Raw genomic sequence first — 19,654 nt, forward strand, 5'->3', positions numbered from 1 at the left:
TTTGATTACATTTTTTTCTCTGAAAATGATTTTGTTTATTAATATTGTTACATAAGAGGTATGTACCATGTAAACTATAAGCATAATATTGTGAGGCATAGAAATGTAACTATTACTCATGAGCTACCTAATCAATCTAAGAACTAGAAAATTTACAGTAATTTGAGTCTACTAATCTGTCCCTCTCATAATCCTTTCCTCTATCTTCTCTATCTCAGAGATACAGATGATTTCCCAACTGATTTTTCCTAAAAAAAATAGTGAAATTTATAATTTTTATTATAGTACTTCTTAGAACAAATTGTTGCTGGTGGAAAGAAAAAGAGCTCAGTGAATTCATCTTTAATAAAAATACACCTTGAATAATTTTTATTTGCCAGCACACAACATTTTTTGGACAATAGGAAATCTAGGGTTCATGTTTCCCCACATATTGAATTCAACTCTGGATTTTATAATAGCACAATAAGAAAACAGTGATTTCCTGTTGAATTTGAGAAATCTCATAAATAGCAAAATCTGAGCTACAGGAACATTTATTACTTTTCTAACTTATGTTGCTTATGGCTGTTCTTTGGCAAATTCAACAGGCATCCAATTCCTAGTTTAGTGCAAATAACATTTCCTCCCAAATTATAGAAATTTCTGAATATAAACTGATTGAATTTAAATGTAGTCTTAGATTTTTAACCTAACAATATGTTCTGTTATGGCTGCCAAACTAACTCAAAGGAACCATTCTGATTGGCAGTAAAGAGTTCAAATGCCATGAATCTAAGAAGAAATCTGCAAAATGTATAAAACTTGAAAATAACATGGAGTTTTTTGGCTCTGATTTTCACTTTAGGATTATTCATGTCATTCTCTTGAAGTTTGTGAAGAATCTGATAGCTCTTTGAGCATGTCTTTATTATTTTCTAGTTATGTGGATTATGAAAAATCCTGTGTTGATTACTCCCAAGGCACCAAGGACTAAGTTTATTCAATTACATAATAACATCATTTATTCAGTTGACAAATATTTTATTTAAAAAAGTATTTATTGAGACCATACTCTGTACCAGGCTCTATTCCAGGCTCTGGTAATCCAGCAGTGACTAAGACAAATTTTGTGCCCTATAGCATCAACAAATCAAAATGACCGTTATTTTAAAAATTCAGTATTAAAACAGCAATGTAAATTCCAAATAGAAAATATCATTTTTCTTTCAAATTTTCATTTGAAGGATTGGTATTTTCCAAACAAAGTCTAAAATTAACACTATTAAAGGCCAGTGATTACTTGGAATCATTAAGTCATTTATTGAGCAATGTATTTGAGAAGAAGCCCTGGCTTCAAGGATATTTAAGAAATAATTTTAGGGCAGAACCTGTCCAATTCAAGATTTGTGAATTAATACAGGCTTCATTTTGAAAACGTGAGTCTTTATTAAACTAATTTGAGACCCTGAATAGGAAATAATATTAATCAACTGATATATTAATATCGTAACTTTATTTTCTTGTCTATGTGGTAGAATTGTATTTCCTTCTAGATTTGAGATTAAGGGGAATCTTATTTTCTATACATCTTTAAAGGACTTATAACTATAGTCTGTGGAACTCTATTGAAGAGAAGTAGATTTTAATATCTACTTCTACTTCATATTCTTGTTATTATAATTTTTATGAATTCCCATAGAGGCAAATGCGTATTATCATCCAGTTATGTTTGTGACTCTACTTCTCATTGGAATGGTGGTTGTCTAATTAGAAAGATCCTTACTATGTTACTGGACAACACTTCTACATTGTTTAAAATGATAAGAAGTGTACAGAATCCAATGAGCTATTGAAGTTTAATTTTTTGATGCAAAACCCATTGTCCAAGTACTGATAAAATGTGGTCAAAGTGGACAAAACAGAATTTTTTTTTCAGTTTGGAAACAGTATGTATTGTTGTGTAGTAGTGTAGTTGTGTGTAGTTCACACAAAAACAGATATATTAGTTGTTATCACATAATTCCTGCATTTTGTTGGTTAATAAGAATTAAAAAAACTTATTACAACATAAAAAGAATGTGTATATATCAGAGATTCTAAAACTGGTCATAATCCTTTACCTCTCTTTATATTTCTACCCTTTGTGATGTGAGTTTAGAGTCCTCATAAAATAGGCAGATCTTTTTCAAAACAATGAGTTGAGCTGACCTTGGAGATTGCTGGACCAACAGAATTCTATGAACATCATGCCGTGTGGTGGATTCCCACTCTATATCTCAAAGGCTGTATGTGTGTTTCTGTTGACTGTGTTGTGTTTCTACCATCACCACTGGAGAATATGGCCAGGCTAGCCTGCTGCAGGATGAGAGACACGTGGAGCAGAGCTAACGCACCTTAGTCACCCCAGCAGATTTCAAGAACTACCTAACATAGGAAAACATGAAGGGCCCATCTGAGGTCAACAACACTGCATAACCAATGACTGCAGATGAGTGAGAAATACACATATTGTAGTATTCCACAGGAGTTTTGTGGCCATTTGTTATGTATGATTATTGTGGTCTAAGATGACCAGTTAAAAAAATATTTAAAATAGTTTCAAGATCTATCTTACATTTTTTGAGAATTAAAATGTGAACAAATTAATTTGTTGCACAGTGTTCATATCTTTCAGGTTTTGAATTCTAAGAACTTCAAATTGTTAGTTCCATTTTCATAATATATCTCAAAGAGTTGCATTTGAATAACTTATCAATAACTCATTAGAAAAAGGCAAAACAAATTATGATGAGAAAAAAGTAAATAAAAATCTATAAAAATTTATAAAATATTTTCTATGACCATAATTTCCTATGTTTGAAAAAAATAAATGCTTTCACTGAAACCCAGAACAATCAATCCTTAGTTTACATTTATTTTACTAAAATGTTAATAGGTTCAGGTTTTTTTTTTTTTTTTTTTTTTTTTTTTTTTTTTTTTTTTTTTAAGTAAGCTGTACACCCAGAGTGGGGCTTAAACTCACAACCAGGAGATCAACAGTCGTGTGCTCTATAGACTGAGACAGCCTGGTGCCCAGTTAAAGCACTTTTAATAAGGCTTTTTTTTTTTTGTTAGAAGAAACCTGGTTCTAGTATGTATATTTTTTATAGACCTTCTTCCAAAATTAAAAAATCACAAGTGCATCTATCATGAAAATTAATTAAAGTTATCCTACTTCATGGGGCACGTGGGTGGCTCAGTTGGTTAAGCATCTGACTCTTGTTTTCAGTTCAGTTCATCATCTCATGGTTCATGAATTCAAGCCCTGCTTTGGACTCTGTGCTGACAGTGCTAGCCTGCTCAGCATTCTCTATCTCCTTCTCTCTCTTCTCCTCCCTTGGTGGCACATGTGCACATGATCTTTATCTCTCTCTCCAAATAAATAAACTTAAAAAAATTACTTTACTTCATCAATATGTAAGTAAAAGTATAATTACAGAGATATTTAAATGATAGAAAAATTACATAAAATATATGGCATAAAATTAAATTAATTATATGGACCAATGTTTATGAGGGTTCCATATCTTCACTTCTCTTAAACCTTGGATCTAACCCTCTCTTTTTTTTTTTTTTTTTTTAATTTTTTTTTTTTTCAACGTTTATTTATTTTTGGGACAGAGAGAGACAGAGCATGAACGAGGGAGGGACAGAGAGAGAGGGAGACACAGAATCGGAAACAGGCTCCAGGCTCTGAGCCATCAGCCCAGAGCCTGACGCGGGGCTCGAACTCACGGACCGTGAGATCGTGACCTGGCTGAAGTCGGACGCTTAACCAACTGCGCCACCCAGGCGCCCCAAGCCCTCTCAATTTAATACTAAACATGTAATTACTAAACATGCCCTTAAATATTTCAATAAATTATTCACAATCAACCTTTTGGAAGTCCTTCCGTCAAACCCTAAACCACAAATTGATGACAGGCTTAATCAGTGTTAATGCCTATAATTTTTACAGTCGTGCAAATAGATGCATACTTTCATTTAGTTCAACTGATTGCGGAAATAACATTATCCCATCAAAAAACGTAGTAATAAGTTTCAAAGCTCACTGGAGAAATTGTCTTCTGTCCAATTCAAATTCTTTTCCAGGCCATTATTTTTGTGATGTGCTCAAGGGCTGGTGTTAGCTTGGTAATGAAAGCAGTAGATGAAAAAAATGTTTACTTTCAAAGATCTACTAGTAAAAACTATTTTCTCTTTGTATCTCCCTCCTTTCCATTTATCTTACTCTTTAACTTTGGGCTGTGACATGTTTTTGTTTTTCTTTCTCTCTCTTTTTAAATTAATGTTTATTTATTTATTTTTGAGAGAGAGAGAGAGAGAGAGCGAGCACGAGTTGGGGTGGGGCAAAGAAAGAGGGAAACAGAATCCAAAGCAGGCTCCAGGCTCTGAACTGGTAGCACAGAGCCCAACGTGGGGCTCAAACTCTCGAACCCACAAGATCATGACCTGAGCCAAAGTCGGATGGTTTAACTGACTGAGCCACCCAGGTGCCACTGTTTTTCTCTCTTTTAAAAATAACTCTTAGAGGATGCAGAAGGATGCCTTCAGATGTTGACATTCAAAAGAATCCACACACAATAAACACAGTATCATTCAAATGACTAGTGTTTAGTTTTTAAATTAATGATTTCCATGCTAGAGCAGACCCACGACATTGCTTGCCTTGTTTTAATAAAATTGAACCAGAAATAAAAAAAGTTCGCTCTAATAGTTTCATCATGAACTTGATTTTGTAAATGTCATTGGATGTTGTTAGAGCCTCAGGATTCCCTGCCCCCCATCTATAAAATGCAGTTGTTATAATCTCTGTAACCAAATACCTGTCACAACAATGCAAACTATTCAAATCAGCTCAGTAACCATGTGCAACCATGTGTAAGGTTTAGGCCCTACATAAATGAAAAGACCTTACCTTCATTTTGAGGATTTTGCAGTCTCTTACTAGAGGCAGACATTGAAATATATAATATATTGATAAGTGCATTGTTATGTTCAAGGTACAAAAAATAAAGTAATTGCTCTGTATTTAGGCAATCTGAGGCTTCCATAAAATGAGTGGCTGATTGTACCCCCAAATCTGTCACAAGTTCCAGTCTCCCTTGCCGCTATGAGTGGCAGGGTTAGCAACAGTGACTTGTGCAGTTTCTCCTCTTGAGCAAAAGACTTCATCTCTTTTTCCCTCTTGCTAAAAATCAGATGATTTGCATCTCAGCTTGGACCATGTGGCAGAGTCTGATGTCTAGTGAATGGCAAAGCAAATAAATGAAGGAAGGAACCTGGATCTCTGGATGACTTCATGGAGCACAGTGGCCTCACCCGCATAGGCTAGCTGGAGAGTTACAGAAGAAATGCACTTATTTGTGTCTCTTTGCTTTAATCACCATTGCTTACCCTTCACCTCAATTGCTACAACATTGGAACTAGGTTTCACATTACCAGATGGCAGAGGATGAGCAGAGTAGTTGGAATTGAGGCTGAGAAAGTAGTAAGAAACCAGGTCTTTAAGAGGCTTAAGTTTCACTGCAAATATTCTGAAGATAAATAAGATCAAAGAAAACATATAATTTGACTATGAAAGAAAAGTATGTTGTTAACTTTTGATTGCCATTTGCTTAAAATAGCATAAAGATGTCCATTAGAGAGGACAAGTAATACTTCATATCCTAACTGGATCACAGCACCAAGATGGTTTCAAAGGACCCAGATGGGCTGGGACACTCCATCTAGTCAATTGCCACAGAAAACATTAATATTTCAGGTTGACATGCTGTAGCTGAACCTACAAGTCCTGTCCAATATCTTTCAGTACTGTGAAAGAACTAGGTATCCATGGATAATGTGGCAACTAGTATACTTTTTGCCTGCACTAGTAATTCCAATATCTTAACCTGATTCAAAACTTGTGACATTCAGTCCCGTGAAGCTCTTTTTGCACTTATATCTAGAAACTTAAATATTACTTTCTAGAGTAGGGTGACCAACCATTCTAATTTGCCTAGGATGAAGGGTTTTCTCCAGATGCATGGTTTTCAGTGCTAAAACTAGGAAAGTTCTAGAGAAAATGAGAAGAAATGCTCACCATATTCTAAGAGGAGACAGAGAAAGACAGAGAGATCTATGAGATGGATTGAGAGCCATTAACATTGGGACATTTAGATTTCTAATAATCTCATTTTCAGCATATTTTAGTTATGAAGCCTTTGTTTACCCTACTATTCTCAGCTTTGTGCATTGGGGATGGGTTTCTGAAAAATTACTTTTCTCCTTTATCAGTTCTTCTGTCACTAGAGAGACCTGGAGGGAGAGGGACTTTGGAAACAGGAAGAAGAGAGGACTTTCTCTTTCCTATTTATTGCTGTCCCTCTCAGCATAGCATAAGCAATGATGTTTCATTTGGGCAGCAAACAGGTTTTCTGACACTCAGCATGAGCCTCAACATGCCCTCTCCTGGTTTCCACAGAAGCTAGCCAATGCTACCTCTTCAACAATTTTAGACCCAACTCCCTAGCACCCTTGTAAGCTCTTGAGTCTGCATCAGCCCCTCCTCAGAGGGCCAAGGGTTACTTCTTCTAGCCCCTCCCCCAAGCTTCTAGATTCTGATAATCCTGCTTCCTGTCTGGCAGCTGCTTCCTACTGTTAAACTACCATGTTGTTCCCTCAGTCTTCCTTTTTGCCTTTCAGCCCTCAAATCACTATATAAAATTCTGTTTAAATATGTAGTGTCATTTCCATTTCTGTGCCCAAACCTTGACTGATGCAAGCAGTAATTTAAAGTTAAAATTTAAAACTCCTATAAGAAATTAAGAAATATTATTAAAACATTCTGTAGCCAAAAAATAAATTCAAAAGTTATCAACCAATTAGCTTGTAGCTAAGATTGTTTGCTATATCAGGTTTCTTCCAAATATGATTGATTTTCTGCTAAATAACTACCCAAACTAGGTCCTAATTAAGAAAAGTCCAATCATACCCCTTTAAAATTTCACAAGATACTTGAACAAGGAACAAAAATAAATATATGAAAATCCTTTTATTTGACTAATATAAATTGAATTTGCTTATTTCTTAGAAAATATAAGAACATACTTGCAGAACTTTTATTCTCTTTATAAAAAGGAACAATTTCTCTAGAGTACATTTACATTTTATAGCTTACTCTTTACTGTATATATATATACAGGAAACAAAAATAGAAAAAATCATATAAGGCATTACTTAGTTTACAAATCATGATCCCTATTTATCTCTATTAAAAAATGTATGTATTTATATATTCATATGATAATATTTTAACCTTAAAAAATAAGCATATCTAAATGATTAATTGCTAACCTGGAGGGCTTACTACTCTAGGCACAGTTGTAAACCCTTTAATTATAAATTAATTTATAATTTAATTACTCTTCAGAGGTGGGATTATTATTATTTTCATCTTACAAATAAGGAAATGGTGGCATAGAGAGGTTGCATGACTTTCCAGTTCACATAGGCAAACTGAGGCAGCCTAGTTCTGATCAATGGACCCTCTAAACCATCCCACGATGCTACTTCTCATTCAAGTGGATACCGTGAGAAGTAGTCTATGTCTGGCCATAAGGAAGAAAATTACCCCAAACACTCATCATTTTGAGGAACAGTACTCTAAGGAAGCAAGAACAAACACAACAAAATCATATTATCTTTTGTAAGAAGTAGACAGATTTTGTTTTAACTTAACATTGCTTTTTTTGCAACAGAAATATTTTTATTTCCTGTCTCTACCTGCATTGTTCTGCAGAAGAAAATAAATTCCACTAACTGGAGTGTAGATTTGCCCATGAATCTAGTATATATCACAGCTTGAAATTAAAGAGATATCTCTGTGTAATTTTTCCAGTGAATGACTTCAACTCATTAGGCAAGCAGAAATTCTTGTGAGAACTGTTTTTCAAGAAAAATAATTTTTATTTGTTTCCATTACCAATAAAATGAGCATATACCAAAAATATAAATTCCTTGGTAAGAGTAATACAGCCTACTACATCCTTAAGATCTATTCTAGTATATATTAGATAATAGGTTTTAGATTGGGAAACAGAAAGGAAAAGACTCTGATTTTATTAAAGAATTAAAGTATATTTCATTAACAAGAGTCATTAGCATTTATTCGTTACACTAACATTCATAGTCTATTACAAGTTGTAAATGAAAAACTCAGTTTTCCAATGCCTGTGTAGGGAAGAATCCAGCTCTTCCCTACTATATCTCTCTTCCCCGTGTGTCTCCTTTACTGTTGCATGAAACACTGCACTTCTGACACTTCTGGTTACCAAATGTGTGGAGGTTTTAGCCCACACCAACAAGCAATTTTCTGTGATGCCAGCAGGGTCTACAAGTTAAGAACAAGTCCCATAAGATTGCTCCCTTCCCCTGCCACTCAAATTATCACCTGTGCTTCCGACAAACTGGCTATAGATTGGAGGTTCCAATGACTGTCTCCTTGGGTTCAATTAATTTACTAAAGCAGTTCACAGAACTCAAGAAAATACTTATATTTACTTGTTTATTAAAGGGTAAATTAGAAGATTGGAAAGAAGATTAGAAATCAGAAGATTGGAAATTTTGGCCTACCCCTTGACCTCCAGAAAGGGAGTAGAGGGAGTTAATAACCAATGTCCCATAATTAATCAATTGCGCCTGTATAATGAAACCTCCATAAAAACTCTACTCAAAGGGGTTCAGAGAGCTTCTGAGGTGACGAACACATCCATATTCTGGGAGGGTGACAGAAAAACACCTAAGAAGTTCTTACACTCAGGACCCTTTCAAATCTCACTCTATATAACTCTTCATCTGTTTATTTTTTTCTTTTAAAATATTCTTTGTCATGGGGCACCTGGGTAGCTCAGTCGATTAAGTGTTAAAGAATGCAGATAAACATCCAGATGGAAGAAATGCATGGGACACAGTGTAAGGGAAAGGGAGTGGAGTCTCCATGCCTTTTGGGGGCCTGCCATTCTCCTACCACCTCCATGTTTTCACCAACTTGTAAGCTCTCTGAACCTCATACTATTGGGATTTTATGAAAGCTTACTTATATAGGAATGATCATTTATTAGCTGCATTCCCAAGCTTTGTCCCCTCTTTGAAGAATGGGGTAGGGGCTTAGTAATTCAAACTTCTAATCATGGCTTGTTTTTTCTGGACCAAGGAGCCATCCAGAAACCTACCTACCATTGCCTTAATAGAACAACAAAAACAAAAAAGTGCTTCTAGTGCTCTTATCACTTAAAAATGCACAAGGATTTTAGGAGTCCAGTGTCAGGGATGGGATCAAAGACAAATATTAGAACAAGTGATACTCCTAGTGTTCTTTTCACTTAGGAAATTATAAGGTTTTTAGGAGCTCTATGCCAGGAACTGGGGGTAGAGACCAATATGTATTTTTTTTCTGTTATCTCACATAAGTATAAATCAGGATTTTTTTCTGAGCTTAATTTGCAAACTGTCCATCATAGTGAAATAAGGAAGAGGTGCCACGATCCACAGGAAAGTTATACCCAGAAAAGTTGGTATATACTAAGAACGTGAGGTGGTGTGGCACATAGGGTACAAGTAAAGAATTGTACATTCAGTTTGTTTCCCTTGTATTTGTGGCTATTCCACCAGAAATAGTGTGACAAGAGTAATCATGGTTTCCTTCTCTGGAACTGATGCATGCATGAAGTACTTAAAGTCATTTATGTCACAAGTTCTTCTAAATGATGTTGGCTATTTTATTGTTATGGGTATCCAAGGCTAGTTAGAGATAAGAGAAAGCAAGATGGAATTTTCCTACATTGTAACTTGAGAACATAGATATTCTGTAGAAAAGAAATAGATGATTAGAGACTGAGATTTGGTCAAAAGTCCCATTTTCCAGTCCCTCAGATCAGACTTCTGACTTTATATGTGCTATGATTAAAAGAGTTGTGGTATCTCATGAATAATTTGAGAAGCACTGTCAAATAGAACTTTCTGCAATGATGGAAATTCTCTATTTCCTCAGATGTGGCTGTTGAGCAACAGAGGGGAAGCTCGTGCCATTAAGAATCTGAATTTTTTAATTTGATTTCATCTTATTAATGTAAACTTAAATAGCCATGACTGGCTAGTGGCTACCTCACTGGAAACTTTCATTTTTGAAGGGCTTATTTGTGGGTAGAAAACACAAGTCACAATAGGAAATTTTGGGAGTACACTAACCTCAAACAAAATTTTATGTACTAAGTCTTCTGAATATGAATAAGAAAGAATAAACATGATAGGACAACAAAAGACCCAGAGATCTGAGTTATAGCCTCATGAAATCATAGGATGTAAGAGGCTTGAAAAACTATTTATATCAATGTCTCATAAATATTTAAATACAAATTAAATCTTAGATATTGGTTAACTCATCTGAGGTCACCCAGAAACAGAACTGTAAAAAGACATCACTGGTTTGATTAAAATTTATATAAACAATAAGAAAAACTAAATGCCGGCTGATAATCATAAGATAATATAAGCTACCTTATGAGGTAAGGTGAGGTAAGCATTATTATTGTCTTCTTGTAAAGAAAACTCAGAGAGGTTAAGTTAATGTTCCAAGATGTGCTATTGTGATATAGTAAGAAATAAATATTTTGGTTTTCATCTCCAGCTCCTGGCCAGAGCTTCTAAAACCCTTATAAATTCCTAAGTGTTAAGAGCAATAGAAAAATCTTTTGTTATATATGGTGTTTGTTCCTGGTTCCTGAAACTGCTTTGGGTAGTTGAAATGAGTGTCTTTTATTCATTTAGGAGCTCTTTCAACCATATCTGAGTTTATGTTAATGAGGTGACTTTTGTGATTAGAAGATTGGAAATTTTGGCCTACCCCTTGACCTCCAGAAAGGGAGTAGAGGGAGTTAATAACCAATGGCCCATAATTAATCAATCATGCTTATATAATGAAGCCTCCATAAAAGTTCTACTCAAAGGGATTCAGAGAGCTTCTGAGAGGATGAACACATCCATATTCTGGGAAGGTGACAGAAAAACAACTAAGAAGCTCTTACACTCAGGACCCTTTCAAACCTCACCCTATATCACTCTTCATCTGTTTATTTCTTTCCTTTAAAATATCGTTTGTCATGGGGCACCTGGGTAGCTCAGTCAGTTAAGTGTCTGACTATTGATTTTGGCTCAGGTCATGATCTCACAGTTTGTGGGACCTAGCCATGCAGGCATCAGGCTTTGCATTGAAAGTGTGGATCCTGCTTGGGATTCTCTCTCTGTTTCTCTGCCCATCCTGTGCTCACATGTGTACATGAGCTCTCTCTCTCAAAATAAATAAGTAAACTTAAAAACATCCTTTGTAATAAAGCCATAATAGTAAATAAACTGTTTTCTCTGGGTTCTATGAGATGTTTTAGCAAATTATCAAAACTTAGGAAAGGTTCATGGGAACTTCTTGATATGTAGCTGGTTGGATAGAAGTTGTGTATAAATTGGGGACACACTACTTGCAATTGGCATCTACAGGGAAGCAGCCTTGTGGGACTGAGCCCTCAACTTGTGAGGTACGTCCTCCATCTGAGAAGATAGTATCAGAATTGAGTTAAGTTATAGGACACCCAGTCAGTGTCTGCCGAGAACTGGAAAATTGCTCAGTGTGGAAAATTGTACACATCTGGTGTCAGAAGTGTTGTGAATAGAAGTGAGTTTACTTTTATAAGGTTATGGAGATGATAAAACGTGGAACTCATAAGTCCAGTCTAACTCCAAAGTCTGTTTCTTTCACGCTATATGAACTTCTGTAAGATTAGGGATAGAACACTTGGTTGGGCTCAACATGAAGTTGTCTCTATGGAACCACGGGCCACATTAGGTGGTTCACCAGAGATAAAGAACCCAACCACAAGGAGAGCTCAATGAGTTGCTGCATTCCAGAGGACAGAAAAAAATGTTATGTGTTCTGCCTCATAACAATAAGGAAAGGATCATCAATCACATTTAATTGAGTACGTAAGTCATTTAAGCTTTTTAGAAATGCTCCTGAATTGAATAAAAACTAGTCATTTTTCAGGTGATCCAGAGTGCTTAATATCCCAAGATGCAGTATTCCCAAAGTGACAAAGATACTTATGTTTTAGCTATAGGAATATCTAGGAGTGATGTGCTGAACATGGCATATACTGGCCTACCAGACATGATTACTTAATTTTAGGAATTTTACAAGTTGTTTAAACCACATTGGTAGCTTGAAATTGCCAATGCTGGCAGAATTTACACCATGGAAAACAGCATATGTTACAGATAAACAGCCTCCCCAATCTATGAAAAGCCAATTGTTAAATATTTATTAGGATACCATTGTCCTTGACAGTCTGTGATTGATGACTTACCAAAGTCTGTCTAATAATCAACTTTTCTGATTTCATCCATCTCCTGCTCGAGCTGTTAATTTCATTCTATCCATACAACTTCTTTGACTCTGTAAATTCTCTTTCCTACTTCTTCTCTATTCTACCAACAACACTCCTACTTATCATTTGCCAGAAATTTTCCTCAGCTTTGTTAGTTCATGGTTTTTACTATCTTCTGTTATTTCTTCTAAACCTATAGTTAGTATCATGCAGTTTTTCATTTAATCCATTTGACTTGGTTTCATGCATGTTAATCTCCTTTTCCAAATAAATGGAAATTATCTTATATTTCTTTTTACTTTGTATTCCCAGCACCAAGCATGGGTTTCTGGGTCATATTTAGTGCTTGACTAAGACATTTGAAATGTAGGGAATACCTGGAAAGACTCTGAAGATTTTTTTGTTTGTTTTAATCAATTTTTATTTACTTTGACCTGTCAATATTTAACATTTCAACGTCTAACAGATATCTAGCAAGACTAGCTCTCTGCTTCCTTCTCTTCTGTATCCATTCTTGAGGAGAAAAACACACAAACATGCTAACTGGTCACTAAACCCATGGAGTCCTTAAGGCTGCCTGTTTACTGTACTATTTTTCTCTTGTTCACTTCTCCTCTTCAATACATAATAGAAATCTCATAGTTAATGTGTCCAAGAAATAAGCTTCTAGTCTTCATCTTTAGAATTGAACCTCACAAAACCATCCCCATCAAAGTTAGTAGTAACTTCATTGTATCAGACAGCGTTTGATGTGTAAACCACCCCCCCCCCCCTCCATTTTAGTAGCTAAAAACAGAAACCAATTATTCAGCTACTATGTACGTGGGTTGGCAGTTTGGGATGGAATCTGCTGGGTAATTATTCTAGTGCTCTCAGCTGGGCTCACTCATGCATTTGAGGTTAACTACCAGTCAGCTAGATTGGTTCTGTGTTGAGGAATTGACTGCTTATTATCAGAGACAACAAGGGTGATTGGGCTATGTGATTTTAATCATCTGGACTCATTTTGGACCTATTTGCATGGAGGCTCAGGGTTCCAGGTGAGCAAGAGGGTTAGTCCCAATCTGAAAGCACTTTTAAAGTCTTACACTCCATTGTTACATTGACTCAAACAAGTCATATGGCCAAGCACAGATTCTGCATAGGACTATTTAAGTAAATATCATTGTATTCAAAATATGTAGATAAAGGAATGTGAGAACACATTTTATCTATTGGTATAGTGAATCTATCTCATCAGTTCTTTATTGACTCAGGCCAAACGGTATCCCATATCTAATCAAGAAGGAAATTTGACAGATTTTACCTTTAAAATATACCTAGAACCCAACCATTTCTCTTTTTAAAAATTTTATTTCTTTTATTTGAAAGAGAGAGAGAGAGAGAGAGAGAGAAAGAAAGAAGCAGAGGGAGTGAGGGAGAGAGAGAATCCCCAGCAGCCTCCACACTGTCAGTGCAGAGCCCAAGGCAGGGCTTGATCCCAGAAACTGTGAGATCATGATGTGAGCCATAAGTCAAATGATCAACTGACTGAACCACCCAGGTGCCCCCAACCATTTGTTACATACCAGCACTGCTTTGCCATTGTTTGAATCATTGTCATCTCTCACCTGGTTTGTTATATGTTCATAAGCAGTCTTCCTTCTCCTGCCTAACCCCAAGTCAATCTGTTCTCAACACTGCTGCTAGAATGATCCTTTATTTATTTATTCATTTAAAAATTTTTAAATGTTTGTTTATTTTTGAGAGAGAGAGAGAGAGAGAGACAGAGCACAAGTGGGGGAGGGGCAGAGAGAGAGGGAGACACAGAATCCAAAGAAGGCTCCAGGCTCTGAGCTGTCAGCACAGAGTTCGATTGGGGCTTGAACTCATGAACCACAAGATCATGATCTGAGCTGAAGTCAGATGCTCAACCGACTGAGCCACCAGGGCACCCCTAGAATGATCCTTTAAAATGCAAATCAACAACAACAAAACAAAAATAAATAAAAAATAAATAAAATGTATATCAGTGTAAATTATAAATTAGATCATGCTGCTTCTCAAAGCCCTCTGATGATTTTCTACTCATAGAAAAGCTTAATATGTGAAAAGCCCCACATTCCCTATAAATTCTCATGCACCGGTATCTCTGATCTCATTTCCTATCACATCTCCTCTAACTGCTTCAGCTCTAACTATACTGGTTCTTTGCTGTTTCTCAAACTCACTTGGTATGTTTGTATCAGGAATTTTTCACCTCATAGTCTCTGTCTCTGTAACACTCTGGCAGCCAGATCTCCACATTGTTCTCCTACATTTCTTTTCAGTCTTTCTATAACCTTCCCCTGGAGATTCTTCTTGATCACTCTATTTAAAACTACAGCCTCTGTCTAAATGTTCTCCTGGAAATTATCACCATCTAACTGCTATATATTTAACTTATTCTGTTTATTGTGTCTTCCTTATCATTAGAATATGAACTCTATGAATTGATCCCAAGCATCTAGTGTATTTTATGCACATAGTAGTAATTTAATAAATTAAAGTCTGAGTAACCACTGAATGAAGAAAGTACTATTAAAAAACCAAAATTGTCCTAGGCACAAAGCATGTAGTAGTGAATGTCAGACTAAGTTCTTGTGGCAGATTGTGTAATTGTTTCTAATTATTTGATGCCCCCCTGCGAGTAATATAATTTTTACTAATTATCATATGACTTGCTGTGTACATTCAAGTAGGAAAAGATACCATTCGATTGACATCAAGGTTAGCCATGCTATTGGCTATGACTAATGGCATGTAAGCAAAAGTGATGTCTGCCATTGCCAAAATAGATTTTAAGAGCCCAGGTAGTTTTCCACCATTATTCTTTCTCTGTGCCATAGGAATGACATGTCTCTGATAGTGATTGCTTCTTCAATCTGGATTCCAGAATGAATATATGTGGAGCAGAGCCTCTGATGGCACATAGCGGACATATAATATGAACAAACATAAACCTTCATTTTTTAAGCCAGTGAAATTATGGGGTTATTTGTTACAACAAAATGACTCAGGAAAAGCTAATATAGTTTCTGTCATTGCGAAGTTTATAGACACCAAAGGGAAGCCATCAAATTTACTGAAATATTTCTTATGTTATACTTAATTAAGTTTAAATCATGAGGGAATCAACTGGACATGGAAACTTTCTACACTGCAAAGAAAACAGAATTCAGGTGTCTCTGAAGAATGCTGGGAATCTTGCCCATCTTTCTGCTGATATGTCTTTATTTTAGCCAAACTCACACTTTCTCATATCTATTTATGTGGTACCTTTCTGTTCTTCAGAGATGCTCAGAGCAGAAGCAAGTCACTGAGATGAGGAGGAACATGTAAATTTGACCAAGTTGTCACAGTTTAATGTGGTTCAGGATTCCTATAACAATAGTCATTTTGAAACTTTAAAATTCTCTTTTATTTCATACATTTTGATCTAAGTAGCTTATTGTGGGGAAAAAATTCAACATTTCAAAACAAAAAATTCTTGGTTTGAACCTAAAAGCCAAACTGAATTTCTGTGAATAGAGCCCCACAATGATTCCAGTGCACAAGCAAGTACTGGGGATAAAACAGCAGGAGGGAATGCACACAATTTCCAGTTAGAAAGAATTTCTATAAGCTTATACTTTCAAGTCCATCCTCAGAGGCCAATGCACAAATGATTCCAACAACATGCTCCTTTGTGCTTTCTTTGCCTGTGTGTGCCAAGTTTTACATTTAAACCAAAAGCGATCTGTAACATGTGGAAAAAAAAAAAAGGTTTCACATTCATAAAGTTAACTTGTTTCTTAGGTAATTCTTTATTACGTTACTGAGTGTTAAAGTGGAAAAAAAAAAGTATAATTATGTCCCTGGGAATGAGCAAGGGAATAAAAATCTGAGTAAAACTTAGGAGTTTGCATGATGGAGAGTACTTAGAAAACCAGTTTCAGATGTAAGCTTTTGAAAGGAAAAGGAGTGTGCTGGTGTCATGCATTTTGTCACAAGATAGTAATGTCACTCACATTAATTTTTAAAGTTTGTTCGTTCATTTATTTATTTATTTAGAGAGTTAGCTCTTCTTTGGAATTTAGCCCTTCTTTAGAATTCAGACAACTAAATAGAGGGATATTCTTCAAGCCCATTTCATGCTCAGTTACTCTCTGAATCATAAGATGGTCAGAGCATCTCATAATGGTGTTTTATTTGCAGGCCAAGTTTGAAGTTTTGAACTGGCAGTACCACAACTTAGTTTTATAAGTTACAGAATTAGGGGGATAATATTGTAAGGCAAGGCAATAATGGCAAAAATAGAGAGGCAAAGAAGTGTGGAGAAGAATATTACAGAGAATGAAAACTGGTGCAAAGGAAGATTTAAAATGGTCTTGTAGTCATTGGTTAGAATAAAGAAGTAACATTATTTATAAGCAGAGGTGTGAAATAACCAAACTCTGTGTTAGGAAGAACTTTTGTCACCAAGTGATGAATCTTATAGGAGAGATGGGATGTTAAAATCACAAGTTCTCTTTGTTTGCAAATTTTTAAAGTTTATTCATTAATCAACCAATATTTAGTAAATACCTAATATATGTCAGACACTTCTGTGCTCAGTGAAAAAGGGTAGATATGACTCTAGCTCTTGAAAACATCATAGTATAGTCAGAAAGACAATAATGGCATTTGAAGGTTATAAAAGGAGTTCAAGATAGCATGGGAAAACAAGAAGAGGTGATATTTTCTCACTGGAAACTTATGAAACAATTTCAATATTAAATATCTCATGATTCATTGCAGTCATGCTTTTGGAACTTCTGACAAAATCATTAGTTGTGTTTTTATTCCAAATATGAATTCACTCATTTTATCAAACTGGGTTTGCAGGAGTCCGTTACTAAATATGTAAAACCAGTGTATTTAAAATAGTACCATTAATAAAAGTCATGCTGAAACTCCATGTTAAAGCATTTAGAAATCTCAGATATAAAACTATTGGGAATAGCTGAAAATGGAGCAAGGAGAAATATTGTTTGATGGGGCAGGACAGACCCTTTGGATTAATGGAAGCAGAGGCAGAAAAAACACAGAGGCCTTTGAGTCTCATTCCCCTACTCAGGAGGAGGAAATGCTTTGAGGTGAGTGTATGGGGAGTATGGAACATCGTACAAGAACACACGGAGTATTCATGTGAATAAGTAGCTGTGTCATCTCTGTGTGCTCCAGAAATTCTTTGTGTTTTTCTATATATAAAACCTAGAATGGCATTATACAATTTTATGTGTGTGTATCAGTCATTTCCTAAATTGTTGGACTGTGAAGTCAAAAACCAAGTTAAACACATGTGCAGTTTTAAAAACCACATTCATAAAAATGCATCCTAGTTTGAAGGAGTTGGGAATTAAAAGGATTCTTTCTCAGCCTTTGTGGTTATGAGGCAAAGAGACTCTACTCCCAAAGAGAAAATCAGATGTCTTTATGAAAAGGGCATGAGTCGTCAAATTATTTTTCCATTCCTTAAAATCATAATGTCCATTGATAAAACATGTTGACCTAGTAATTAAATCTGTACATCTTCCAGGATAGGTCCACCATCAATTTTGAATCCAACATATTTCTCAAAAAGCTTAAAGAATGTACCCTCAATAAATCTTTACTGATATGTTAACCAATTAATAATTGATAATGTGAACATGCTCAAACTTTCTCAAGGGAGGTGAGAGAAAGATAATGATTCATAAAGTACTTTAAATCAAGGCTGACATCCTCTTCTATGCTGTCAAGATGGTCAGATACAGTTTATTATTGCTCCTATTTAACCTTTTGCCTGTTTAAGTATTGCTAGCACACTTAAACATGATTTGAAAAGTGACACACTGAAAGGCACTAGATGACTGTTTAAGTGAGCAATTTGGAAATTCTTCCACACCTTCAGGTGGGAGAGTTATCCATAATCTTAGAATAGATGCTGTTGGCAAGCATTTGCGATTTCATCTTAGGGGAAGAAAAAGTATTGGCAGAATTAAGTAGGGAGAATGATATTATGAAAATGAGTCAACAATTCATTTCTTAGTTTTAAAATCTAAGATTTGGAGAAAGAATGGGTAAGAGAATACGTTTCATAGTTCCACAGTACACTTACTTTTGTGCCTAAGTGCCTTTGTTTTAGCTTTTTTCTTCATGATCATCCTCCCCTCTCCCTCTGCCCCATAAATGAATACGCTATCCCCAAGGGGGAGTAATAATTGCCTTCAATATTTACTTGTGTTATAGATATTTGTTATCACTACTGGAGAGGTAGGTCGTTCTGTGCCTATTTTAAAGATAAGAAATCAGAAACCTAGAGAATTTCAACAACTCACCAAAGTCAAATGGTAAGTGGCAGGACCAAGACCTACTCACCACACCCCTGCAAATTGCTCCCCAACCACAGGTTTTCACTTCTTCTGACAGTTATTTTATTTTTCCAATTATTTTAAGAATTGACCTTCTGGGTTTGAATTCCTGTCACATTACTTTTGGTGCATACAATGTCCTTCTCCCAACCTCCTCCCATGTCCCATCTTTATCTTGTCGGTTGGATAACCATATACTCTCATGGAGACAGATTTTCATCCATATGATCCCACCTGTGGTTTCCCTATGTTATGCTTGTTTTATTATAAAAATCACATTTGATAGTTCATGAAACATGAGATTAATTATTTCTTTACTCTCTCCTAATTTTGGAAGTGAGAAAATTCGACAATGGGATATATTTCAATTAAGGGCTAACCTGAAACATGTACGATGAATTTTGACATAACTGTGTGAATGTCTATGACAAGTACAAACATCTACCACTCCATAGCTTGAATTTTATCTTCAAAATTTTGGAGAAAAAAACATATCTAATAAAAATGATTAAATGTTTTTCAATTAGAGAAATGAATCTTGTTGCATTTCACTGCATGACATTTTCTTTCTTATTTATGTGACCAAAATGGTAAGAGTAGGCAGTATAAATATAACCATATATGATTTCATAATGCCCTCCTAGTTGTGTGATTTATAGTGAACATGTGTGTATAAATACACATTTGTGTGTGTGTGTGTGTCTGTGTGTGTGTGTGTGTGTGGTTTGTTGTATATTCTTAATCTGGTAGCTATATAAAATGGTTCTGTAACTTTCTTTTGAGAAAATCTCTGTCCAGATGCTTCACATAGGATTCCATCTCTAA

This window comes from Neofelis nebulosa, chromosome 8 (assembly GCF_028018385.1).
Source record: "Neofelis nebulosa isolate mNeoNeb1 chromosome 8, mNeoNeb1.pri, whole genome shotgun sequence".
Taxonomy (NCBI): domain Eukaryota; kingdom Metazoa; phylum Chordata; class Mammalia; order Carnivora; family Felidae; genus Neofelis; species Neofelis nebulosa.